Raw genomic sequence first — 13270 nt, forward strand, 5'->3', positions numbered from 1 at the left:
TCTCATGTAAGGGTCTTTTCTGATTGCAGGTCACGCTTACTCACAGAAAGGTAAATTACTGCCTGCAGGACAGGCCTCTGGTATACCCGGGCTTCCTGGATAGCTAAATGGATCATTCCATTTCAGTGCTCACTCACTTGTTGGCCTCTCCCAGACTGATCACAAAAGCACTTATCCTGTAAATGCTTACTCATGGAAGTAATAATACTGTAATTAGAAAGTACATGGGGTTTGGAAACATTAGGATTTTTTTTTTGAGTAAGCACTTGCAAGGCAAAGCCCAAGGGCACCGGAAAGGATGATAATTTTCTGCATAGTACATTGTCTATTTTTATCTTGAAGTCTGGATCTTTACATAACTTTCTATTAAACTGTTTGAGATCTTCTCTTCCTAGACCAGTCAGGAAGCCCAATGGGCAGACATTCTTATGTTTCAAAGCATTTTCTAATGACTCCCTTTTAAAATTAAATTAAACATTAGCCTGAATTATAGCTGTGATCTGCTTCTGAAGTCCTTTTTAAGCACTAAATTTTATCCTTTCAGTGTCTGTGTCCTTTCTTCTGTCCCGCTGAATCTCACTTCAAGCTTATCAAATAACTGCTTTAACAGAAGTTGGCATTCAGTTTCATTACTTATCCTTTTAAAATGAGATTGTTTACAAATGTCTTCCCAACACCCAACATACATGTAGGTGTGCTTTTTCACCTGCAACAATGAAGAAGACAATGGAGATGTGTACATGCAGGGGCAGCTTTGCCACAAAGACTGAAAGATAGTCATCAAAGCAAAAAATTCACTAGTTCAGTGAATGGAGGACTGTGAGCTACCCAGACAGACATTAACTGGTACGTATATGCTTGGCTTGCTGCTGCTTCTATTACCACTCTTCTTAATAGTACTCTGACTGCCTTTAAAAACAAGACCCTTGTAAGAACGCTTCCATATCTCAAACTGTTCTTGTGATTTTACTCTCCAGTTATTTTCTTCCTTCAACAGTTTATAAAAACTGTTTGACTCAAACTCCAGAAACATTACAGCAAAGGGTGATGTTTTGCCAAGCCATATGTTCTTAAATGGTGTATTTTATGCAGTTGATAATAAATACTTTAAGGCATAGTAGCTAAAAAATAATTCCAACCTAATGTGAGCAGGCACACTTCCAGTGATTTCGGCACTTACGTTAGGGATGAATTTAAGTGTCTGTTTTCACTCAGGACTGGGCATAGTGTTCACACTGTGTAGGTTTCATTGGCATTAGGTGTTGGGCTGGGATCTAGAATAATATTTCTTTTTTCTAGTCTACTCAAGAATTACTTCACTCTATTTCCAGCTTTATTGCTTTGCAGAACTATTAAAACACTGATATAAAATGTTTACTAAGTATAAATATCTTGCCTGGTATTTGATAATTTTCCTACCTCAACAGCTTTTTAAAGACATTGTTCATCTGAAAACATTTTAATCCTCTTTTACATTAATAAAAAACTAAAACTTCTAATATGTGTGCTATTCTAAATAAAAATACTTACTGTAGGCTGTAAAATGTCTATTCAAATGAATCATAAATTGTAATGCAAAAGTTAATCTCCAATAAACAAACCTTTTAGTCCTGCCTACTTGGAATGTCAAGGAAACATATATTTCCTACCAGTTAAAGTAGCAATGCTTACTTTATACTTGTAAAAATACGCTGCACAAGAGTTGCTTATCTCAGATTTGGTGAGAAGAGACCAGATAGCTCGGAGTGCCAGGCTAACAGTCTGGCTTAGTGTGCTGACACTCACATTTTCTCTATCTTGAAAGGCTTTTCTTGGTGCTCTTTCTGCTTTCTTTTTTCTTAGATGTGAAACAAGAAGGTTTTTAACACTGGTGGATCCTAAATTGTTGAAAATTTTCCTTCATTCTTATTCCTTCATTGCACATCTCCAATTCCTCTCTTTCCTACCCCGATTTAAATCTGTGTTTTGCTCTGCTGTTTTAAATAGATATCTGAGTTGTGTGGTGATGACATGGCGGTTGAGCACACCCTTCCAGCTTAAATACTGTTTTCATATTATTTGAAAATTGTTAAATTGGAATTACAAGAAATATCTACTTATACCAGCAAACTATAATTGCATCATAGTAGTCAGAAATGATAGAGTATCATGACATCTTCCTGACTTTGTTTTTGGTCTTCAGAAAACCAGAAATTTCTATGTGAATTGTAACCTTTCAGAAAAGGTTTTTAAATCATTGTAAAATTTAAGATTTTTAATTTTCATTCTTTCTAAAGAATTTCAACATGAAAAAAGGAAGATGTAAGGAAATAGGTATTACTGTCATTTTGCTCTTTAAAAGAATGCTGTATTAAATGGAGTAATGTGTTGAAATGCCATAAGCAGACAAACCCAACTCCTTGATCAAGGGATACATATTAATGAACGGAGAAGAATTTACAGCATAACTGCCATTTTAACAGCATGAAAGAAGTTTCAGGAACATGAAGTCCTTAAGTGATTTATCTTTAAAAATACATAAATAAATAAACTATTTTTTTCCCCTCAGATTCTTAAAAAAGAGACAGATTATAAACATGTTACACCATTATTAATGAATCATCAAATGTTAAGCTTTGATCATCCTCCCACAACTCCCATAATGTTTTGGTTTCTTGTCTGATTACCTGATGTACTTCCATGGGTTAGTCTACGCCAAGTCATTTCATGATACCATGGATTTTAATAGTGGAATTATGATAGACTTCTTGGAAGCAGAAATTGGCCTCAGTATTACAACTGTATCTTTATTCTTCTCTAACACCTATTGGGGATCTGTAGAAAAGAGTTTTGACCTAATTTTATCGCTGGTATAGAAATGAACAAGGTATTAAGGAAATAGACTACTGATATATATGGCTAGAAAGTACCTACGGAGGAACTAAAAATTATAAATATTTCTTATAACAGTAGCCAACTACTACTTCCTTAACTAATCAAAAACATTAGTGAATTCTCACATCATTTTGACATATTTGAATAACGTACTAATTTGGTTTTATCTTCTGAACAATGAAATACAGGGAGTTTTTCCCAAAGTCATTCAGTTCCTTAAATCCTCTAAACTACAAACCTATCTGTGCTCCCTGTGTGACTCCAAAATCACACTGGGAGTTGAGAAAAGAAGTTGTGTTATAAAATAGAACAAAAAAAGTTTAGAGAGAAAAATAAATGCAGAAACCTTAAGTAAAAGTAAGATGTAGTAACACTTGCAGATAGCAAAATTTTTAAGAGCAAGAAAAAAATTCTGAAAAATGTCATTTGCAATCAGTGTCAGCAATATCTATCCATCCATCCATCCATTGAGACAGTAATTACTTGGCCTTAGTCTTGCTGATACAGGAAATGCAGTCTTGGTCCTCATTTGGTGAGTGGAAAAATCTTATTGACACCGATAGGGCTGACATTTCACTCAATGCCTTTCTAATGCAGGCCTGATATAAAAGCTATCCAACTCACATTGCACCCAGTAGGAGTTTTGCCACTGACTTCACTGGTAACAGTGCTGGACCTTTTGCCTTTGGGCTGTGAGGCTGAAATCAATGAGATTTCTGCTTTAAATTAGGTCATGTATTCCAAACCTAGTCCAGCTTCGGATTTTCTTTTTCATAGCATTTTTTCTGTTTGGTTTCTTTGTTATGACTACATCAGGGTCATATCCACAATCTGGTATAAAGTAGAACAGTCTGTTTTCAGTGTACACATTAAGGTGGGCATAGATGTTATGTTGTGTTACAGATTCAATTGATCTGAGCTCGATTTGGCTGTGATGTAACTTCCATTGGTCTCAGTGAAACAAAAGTAGAAATACATCTAGCCCATTTTTTTCTATATCAGAGCAAAAATAGGTTTTTGTAAATTAAAAAATAAAACAGAATATTTGCTTGATGCTGCTTTTCAAAATTGCTTTGAAATATGCAGATTAGTAATCTGTAGCCAAAACTGGGGTTAACAAAGTTGAACATTTTATCTGCTGTCTTAAGTATTGAAATAAAAATGCCAGAAGCTAGTGATCATCTTGTAATAATGTGTAATTTATATGAGCATATCAGTCTTGTTTATAAGTAAAAACTTCTATGTAATAGAACTACTTTTCAAAGGAAAATATAGCCTAAAGGGTATGCATCACACTTCATTTCAAAAGCCCTGGGAGAACTTCTCACTGAGATTCTTACAATTTATACTTTTTTTTTTTTTTTAATGCATCAATGGAAAAGTACTAAAAGGTTGGAATATAAGAAAAATGTCAGCATTTTTAATTGTTATTCTTCTGTGCATTTTTATATGTACACACAGACTCTGTGATGTCCAACAACATATTTTTGTATAATGGAAATTCTATATATATTCATTTGTGTAGTTGCAAGTTGAGCATTCTTTATAGAAATAGATAACATTTTAGTATTTCTGTTTTACTTTCTGTGCAATAATTGTCATTGCTATGTTATCTGAAGATGCATAGTATGCATTATCAAGTACTTAAGTGGTGTACTTTGGCATTATACATTGAGAGGATAATATTTAGTACAACATGATAATTATGGGGAAAAAAAAAAACCAGGGAACTGTAAACATCTAACTTGCAAATGAAGACCAACTTGGAAAAAATAGACTAGATTTGGATTTTCACATAAAACTTTTTAAAAATTGCTTATTTCATTTATATAATTTTATTAATTTATTTATTTTGATTAAACAGTCAGTGCTTGTAGATTGTTCTCTATTAGCAGGTGTAATTTTTGTTTTTCTCTCTCTACCTGACATATTTTGCTCTGGTCCTATGTCTTGTAAAGCATGTGTATAACCAGTTTTGCTTTTATTTCACAAGCAGTGAGAGAGCAGATTAAATTTTCCCTGGTCTGTAAGTATGTCAACTCTGAGCACTGGAGCCTGGTGCAGATCTGCTTGAGTCGATGCGGATTTGAATAGATAAAGATATACAGTGCAGCATTTTACCAGCACACTTACTGGCACAAAAGCTGTTTGCACAGCACTGCTGTAGCACTTCCAGCTTCGTGCGCTGCTAGTCTGGGTCTCACATTCCTTACTGCTACTGGCTAGTGTATCTGAAGGCAGCTCAGCTCAGCTTCAGTTCATCTACCTACACAGAATATATGCAAAAGCTAGGAAGTTACCAACACCATATAAAATCTCATTTTCTGTTGAACAAAGCTAACTTCCGTATTCTACAGCAAAATTATCTTTGCAGAAGAGCACCTGGACTAATTTCGCTGTGCAGAATAATATATTTAAAAACACATTTGTGACATATAGGCCTTAAATAAACCTAGAAACACCTTAAATCACAGAGATTCCTCTAAATCTATTAATAAAAATATTATCTCTATCAGTCCATCATAGATGAAGTTTGTCTTTGTTGAAAAATATGCGTTGGCTTGAAGAGAATGGCAAAGAGTGAAGTTGAGTCAAGACTCACTGGACTTGCCCTGTCAACAGAAAGTTTAATGTATAGTCTTATTTAAGACAAGGTTGGTTATCCATTTTAGGAATATTCTAAAAGAGCTGAGTTGTTGTTTGGATGGTTGTGTCTGTAATTGATGCTCAGCTACACATGTTTTTGACATGGTACCCACTGAGGATTTTGGATGGAAATCTCACAATTTAGAGGTGAGTATTTTTTGAATGCCTGCTGAGGGAAAGACCTTCCCTAGGGTCTTGAACAAAACATACTCCTAGGTGACTCAGTATTAAGCCAGTGCAAAAATGACTGGTATTTGTGAGTGAAGTGACCCAGGCCATGCTTAGACCGTGGAGAGTGAACAGCACTCTGATGCAAAAGGGAATCCCAATTACCAGGCAGAAGGCATGCAGAGCTCCAGTTTGGGCCAGAGAACAGTGCATTAACCTATTTACATTGTGGAAAAGAGTGCAAGGTAAGATAAAGGCTAACATAAGGAAAAGGTTGGAGGTATTGCAGTGGATAACATCCCTGCACAGGAATATTAAAGATTTGCTTGACACACATCATGAAGCAAGAGGACAGTAAAATCCCTAGGCCTGGGGCATAATCCCCAGGAATAAAAACTAATATTGAAATTTATGTTTGGACTAACCACCTGAAGGCAAAAGATGCACAAGTCAGCTTTGCAACCAAAAAGTTATGTGAGAAGCATCGTGTGAAAGTAGCCTCACTCCACTTTGCAATGAATGTATGCTTTTCAGTGGAATAAAAGAGTACATGATTTCTGAAAATGAAGAACAGTAGAGAGGAATTTATAAACTATTAATTTGATCTGGATTCTTTCACCAGATCTCTGAGGATGCTACTGCAGGAATCCCAAGTGACATGGCAAGGAAAGTAGAGAAAGACTGGGAATTGAAATGGCTAGTAAAAGTCTGCAGTTGTGAGGTACTGTGACAATGCAGAAAATGTGCACTCCTAGGTCTCTTTTGAATATTCCACATAAACTTATATATTGCAAGGACACAACTTTATATAAGTCTTGACTGTGCACGGACATGGCAGAATGCAGAAACAGTATATTTGTACCACACAGCTGAAAAGAGGAAGCATTTTTTTTTTTTTTTTTTTTGGCTAAGAAGAGAGTTTGTTCCTTCCATAGGGATGTCCAAGGATAACTGTTTTGAAAACCACATTAGGGCATCCTATCAATGGACATGCAAAGATGAGGGAAAACTTTATTTTTCTTAGAGGAGGCTGTAGGAATTGCTATTTCTCTGGCCAGGAAGTGTACAGTTAATGACAAGTTGGGTCTAAGACAAGTGTAGTAAAAAAGCCTTGTGTGCTCAAGGGAAATGTATGGGGAAATGTGTTAATGTAGTAATGAGATTCATCTGTAGTTGACATATCAAAGATAAATGTCAACTTATCTATTTGTTAATGGATCTATTAAAAGCTTTGTTTATACTTTCTGTCTACTTTTTTTTCCTCAAGCACTTACACACAGATGGATTGTGCAAACAAATACTTCATTAAATGTAGGACTTGGAGCCAAGTGAACACTTCTGAGTCCAGAATCATGTCAATTAACCCAATTTAATTGCTTTCTTAATCCACCCTCCCCTTTTTAACATTTCTTTTTAAGTTTTTGGATAAGACAAGTTGGGCACTGACTAATTCTATATGACGGAATGACTCTATACATCTTATTTTATTAATAAAAATACTTCCTCTTTTCTCAAAATGGCATAGTACCATGGAATATAAAAACAACACAAGCACCAAAATCCAAAACGCTTTGTTTGAATGAGTCAGTGGGGCAAAATTGGCAGGAACAGCCTAAGATTCCTAAGCTCAATTGAGCTGGTGAGGGGAGGAGAATCCTATTTAAATATAACAACCATTTTGTTTAAAATGAGTTCTAAGACACATTTTTCTTACTGCTAAACAGCTACTTTGTCAGTATCAATAGTTCAAAGAAATTTGGCTTTAAGTTGAACTAATGATTCATTACATGTCTAGTTGCAACATATACACCTAGGTTTGTTGCTTGGACACAAAAAAAAATGTTTTGATTGGAGAAAGTTCTAAAGTATATAATAAGAAATGGAGTTTTAGCTACAGCTAGCTGTATAACACAGAAAAGACTATTTTTTTCATGTAACATGTGCAGTGCAAATCATTAGCTTGATTTTTTTGGGGAAAACAAAAATTTACTTCCTTTGACCATGAACCAAATCTTCTGAAAACTGACAGTAAATGGATCTTTTGTTACTTCTTAATGACTAAGATAACAGTATGACTTTTTGATTTGCTCTTGTATGGTCTTTTCAATAAATGAAAGACCAAGTGGTTCAAAAAGATGCATTTAATCCTAGATTTTTGAGAGCTATATCATTAGCATATTGTTAAATGTAGGACTTCTGAATTAAATTCTGTACAATAAATCAAAAAATTACAAGCTGGTACAATGTTATATATCAAAACCTAAATTTGTAATATTTCCTCTTCTACTGTATATACCTTATTACCTTTGGCAGGCATATATGATATTTCTAAGTAATTAGATGAAGGACTTTTGCTACACAGGAATTTTTGGAATGGCATAGAGGATTGATCATGTGATGCCATATTCCTTTGCAAATGGATAACTGATTATTTTTTTCCTAGTGTGAAAAAAAAAGAAACCAAACTTAAAATAACAGTTACTGAATATTAGTTACCGAATCCATGAAAATTTTAGGACCACAAGCATTGTTATCAGTCCTCCCAGTTGTTCAAATGCTCCCAAATAACAAAGAGGATTTTTAATAGTAAAAAATTAAATATGAAGTTGTTCATAGGCCAACACATAGCTTTGTCAAATTTCAACTTTCTCAGACCCTCCACAGATTTCTATAAATCCATGTAATTTGACCAGTTCCAATATCTGTGAAAATCCAGAATTTGCAATTAAGCAAACAGAATCTTCCTCTGCTGAAAAAAAAAAATGTGATTGAGCACAATACCTTTAATGTATCTCTCCAAAGAAACATTTAATTTTTCAGTCCTTCCAAACAATGTTAAAATAATGACTTAAACATAAACTCTCATTTGGTTTTCTCATTATGCTCGCTGAAGTTAATGGGACTATATGCATGCTTAAACATATACTCTAGAGCTTTCATTATAGGTTGTAGGTCAGAATGGCAGGGGGATAATATTTAATCAAGGAAGCAAGTTTTAATTCAAACTTCCACCGCACAGTTATGTCTAATACTGAAGGAAATTATTTAAAAACTGCTGGCACTAAATCTGTATTCAGCATGATTTTAAAACCACAGAATAGTCTATTAAATTTTTCTGGCATGTGAAACTTGGAACATGAAAAATTAAGGGACTGTTCCTGCAACTCTTGCTTGAAAGAATAAGTACTTATAGGGCTGAGCTGAAAATCCTGGAGTTCTTTCTGAGTTTTCACTGGAAGCCAAGCAAAATTAGGGACTTAGAGTGCAGGCACCCAGCTTGGCACCTGGATCATATCCAAGCTCAGTCAGGATCCAGATCCAGTCAGTATGTCTGCTTAAACACCCCTGAGAAAAACAATCTAGTGGGATCTCTTAAGAGTGTACTTAATGAGCAACAAAGAGGTGGCTGCCCCACAAATGTAGCTCGGGCCATTATTTTAAATATAATTTCAAATTAAAATATAACTGAAGAAGGAAATATCCCTTTTAGTTGATAGCAAAGTGTTTGAGGCACTTACATAGAAAGTGACAAATTCTGTTTCAAATCCCTTTTCTGCCATTTCAGAATTAAATCTATATCTCTTTTAGGAGTGGATGTTAGCCATTGGCCCTAAAGACTCTTCCAAGGAACATTTTCAGTGTTTCAGCTGATTGTGGGTCATAATTATTATAAAATATATAAATTCTCTTATATGATAAATAATTGACATATGTATGTCATGCAAGAAGCAAAGAGTCAGCATCGCTTCATTAGGAAGACCTGTGGGAATTTTTACTTGTGGTCCTTGGAGTATTTCTGCATTTTACTTTTAGCAGTCTCTAAACAGTTTTGTGAACTGCTAGTTTTCTAGTTCTCTATAGAGTTCCCTTTGAATCCAGATCTTTCCATAGACACATAGCACAACATTACTGATTCTCTTTTGAGAGTGAAATATTTATAATTCAGCCATTGTATTTCCTAATTTTAGGTGATTGTGCTATGTGTTAGATATCTGCTATATATTAGATTTCATCCTTTGTCTTTACTGAGGCAAGTTTGCCATTAACAGACCCAGTAATAGAAATTAAACAAGGTGAGCTGAGGTTTGATCAATACTGAGTTTCTCTTCCTTTGATATGTGGATATAAAAAATATTAACCTGTTCCAAAGCATGAGAATACTACCTAATGTTTCATGTGTCTTGGGTTTATCATATTCATACTAACCTCTTTACATTTATTGTACCTAAAATTTTAACCACATGTCATTTAGAAAATATAACTACAGTATACATGGTAGGAAAGGTATATTCTCTGAAACATCATTAAATTTATTTCCAGTGTTTGTAGATCAATTTGGTGAACTTCCATCTTATCAGAATAAATAAGACTTCTACTGATGCATTATTCAACATCTGCATATGCTCAATCATGCAGTTCACACAGGAATAGTTACTAAAATCAGTATTGTCATTTAAGATGAAAATTTTACAGAATCAAAGCAGCAGTTTTGAGACTTTCATCTAATGTTGACCTAACCTCAGTATTATATTGTCAAAAATATTTTTAAAAATTCTGGGTAGAGCCCTTTAAAGTTAATTGTCTTTATCAGGTGCAGAGGTTCACATATCTTATTTTTTCTGTTGCAAATTAGGTAATTTTAGAGCAAAATATACCTTTTAGAAAATGTTTCCTTCTGTGGGAATGAATACTTGATACTGCTGGTTAAGAATGAGTAGAAGTTCTGACTGTAGTGCCAGATGCACCTAACTCTAAGAGCGTGTTGCATTGTTCTGTTGAACTGCTGCGGCTTTTAATATTCAGGCTTTTTGTCTCTGATCTCTTAAAGAAGTGTTGTACAGAGTGCTTCTAGAAGTGAAGAGGGACTCTAGGTACGTCGATTTGAAATATCAGTATTTCTTTCCTTTTTTTTTGTGTGCAGCTGTGCAGAAATTTGTATCAAGTTTGAGTTCTGAAAACAAATGTATAGGCTTGTATTCAGAAATAAAGCCTAGTGTATGTGCTGTACATCTTTGGTTTTGGCAAACCTATCTTTCTATTCCTGTGCTGTGCTTTGAAGACTGGAGTGACCTAGAATGATCTTTTCTGCCATTACACCAAACTCATGCTACCGGTGTCCCATGGGATAAAAATACCACGTTAAGAACAACTGTCTTACAAGTTTTAACTCTCTGATTACTGATAGGAATCATTGCTTGGCTTATATTAGCATGAGCCAATGAATGACTGAAATGGAGATGAAATACCAACTATTTAAGAAACAAAGAAGTTACACATCATGTAATACACAGCTCTATATCTATACAGAGAATACCTCTGAAAGGTATAGGGATGTGAAATCATGAAAGATCTGATGTATTCATGTTGAAAAATATGAGCTGGAAATAGAAATAGCAGTCAGATTTGAAGCAGTTATATGTGTGCAGTGCTTTTTAGTTTTACTGTAACTAGACAGAAAAAAATAGAAGGACATGCATTGTTATTAACAACTCTGTCGTTTTTAAAAGTCGGGTGGTTCCATGGTATGTTTCTGATACATGCCATGTATTTCCATACCCTTAGTCCTGTAGCTATTAAAGCTTAACTTGAAAAAATGTATTGGGAACTCAAGAGGTGTCAAACATTAAATTGTATTTTTATCTCTAGTCTATAGGAAGGGCAGAGCCTGGTTGTGACAGGTTGAATCAACCCTAGAGAGGAATGCTGTTTTCCTGTGGTCAGCAACACAGCGCTGGCTGCTCGGAGCACTGTGTTATACAGCTCAGCTGTGCTCTGGGTAAAATAGAAGCTGCTTCTTGTCTCTAGCCCCTGTTTCCTACATAGGACACAAATGCTGTTTCCTTTTTCTCTATTCATTCAGTACTGTGGAAATGTTTCTTTTGACCAAGACTAAAAGATCACACAGGTACGGCCAAAATCCATCTGTCAGAACTGTACCTGGTGGTAAAGCCCCCGTTGCTTCAGATGCAGTGGTGAAAAAGTAGTTCTGGCAACAATCATCATCTCATATTTTACACAGTTCTGTTTTCTGCCAGCTGTGAGATGTGCCAATCAACTAGATAGCACATGACCTGACATGCATCATAATTGTGAACATTACCAGCATCTGCTTCTCACTCCAAGATATTATTTTTCTGGTGTGTGTATGAAGAGAAAAATTTTCACAGGGAAAAGGAACACATTGGTTAGCCTCCTGTTGACGGTCTAAATGTCACCCTCCCACCTCTGAACCCTTTCCTCTGCAGGCCAGAAGAGCAAAATAGCAAAAATTCTATCTTTCAGGGCAAATAAGTTTCAAAGTGGTTAAGTAGTGTGTGCTATTGTATTGTGATAGTCCTCTTCATAGCACACCAAAGGAAGGGGAAACAGTGAGACAGAAGTGTCATGCAGTAATAATGCAATAACCTAGGAATCTGTCAGCACATTCTGCTGGATGGTCAAGTGTCATCAGTGTCAATGTCCTGGAATTCAGCTACTGAATGTGACAGAGCTGTGGCCATCCCCTCGACTCTGAATGACCCTTGAATACTGCATGAGTCCAAAATTAAGAGGAATAGAGAATAAACCCTCAACAGACATGGTTCCATTAGGGGCCAGAGAAAACACCAAAGAAACTTGGGGAAGGATGAAGGCAACTGGAGATTTAAAGAAATGTTGTTATATTGTGACTAGTGGAGAAACAGCCAAAAGAAATAGAAGTAATGCATAGTGATCAGGGATCTCCTGTAGACCTAATTGCAAAGGAATTTCCTTATTTTGGTTCCATATTCTTCATTGATGTTACATAGAAGCACACAGAATGTTTTCTTAAAGTCATATTGGAGTGGTTGTTAGATACCTATTTATACTTACATTAAATATTAATGTAGTTCTTTCAATAATTAGGTGATTATTGAAGTAGGAGGAAACATAGACCAAATTATGCAATTTTGAGACGCATGTTTAAAAATTGCAAATCTGTCTTTCTTCATATGGCTTCATGATAGTGCATTCTCTTTACCAAAAACCCCTAAAGCAGCAGGTTTTGACTAAAAGCCAGGGAAAAGACATATAATGTAGTTGTACTGGATTTAATGGGTGATTAGACCTCCATAACTGTATGATTAGTTACATCAACATGCTACTCAGTAAAGACATAGCATAGCCTGTGTTTGATGTGCTTTCAGCCACTGCAGTTAGGGCCAATCCCACATGCCACATTCAAGCATAACTCCAGTGGAATAGAGTGAAACCCTGAATTATGATCACGGAAACAAAGAACAAACAATTTGCAGTCACTAGTACCATAAAAACTGCATGAGGTTTTCTGCAAACTCCTGCAACCTATTGTATGCCAGAGGGATGCTACAGATGTTGTGGCTGTTGGCAGGGAGATGCACAGCCAGGAGAGGCAATGTTTCATTCAGTATGTCCCTCTTGCAAGCTCTGGCAGTAGGTTTTCTGCAGTTTCCTGCAGAGCTGCAAATAGAAACTAAGGCCATGTCCAACTCACTGAACCTTTAAGAAGGTGACAGGTGAAAAAAATCTTTCTTTCTTTCTTTTTTTTTTTTTTTTTTTTTTTTTTTTTTTTTTTTGTGTGTGT

The sequence above is a fragment of the Tyto alba genome, unplaced genomic scaffold (assembly GCF_018691265.1).
Source record: "Tyto alba isolate M040663 unplaced genomic scaffold, T.alba_DEE_v4.0 Super-Scaffold_38, whole genome shotgun sequence".
Taxonomy (NCBI): domain Eukaryota; kingdom Metazoa; phylum Chordata; class Aves; order Strigiformes; family Tytonidae; genus Tyto; species Tyto alba.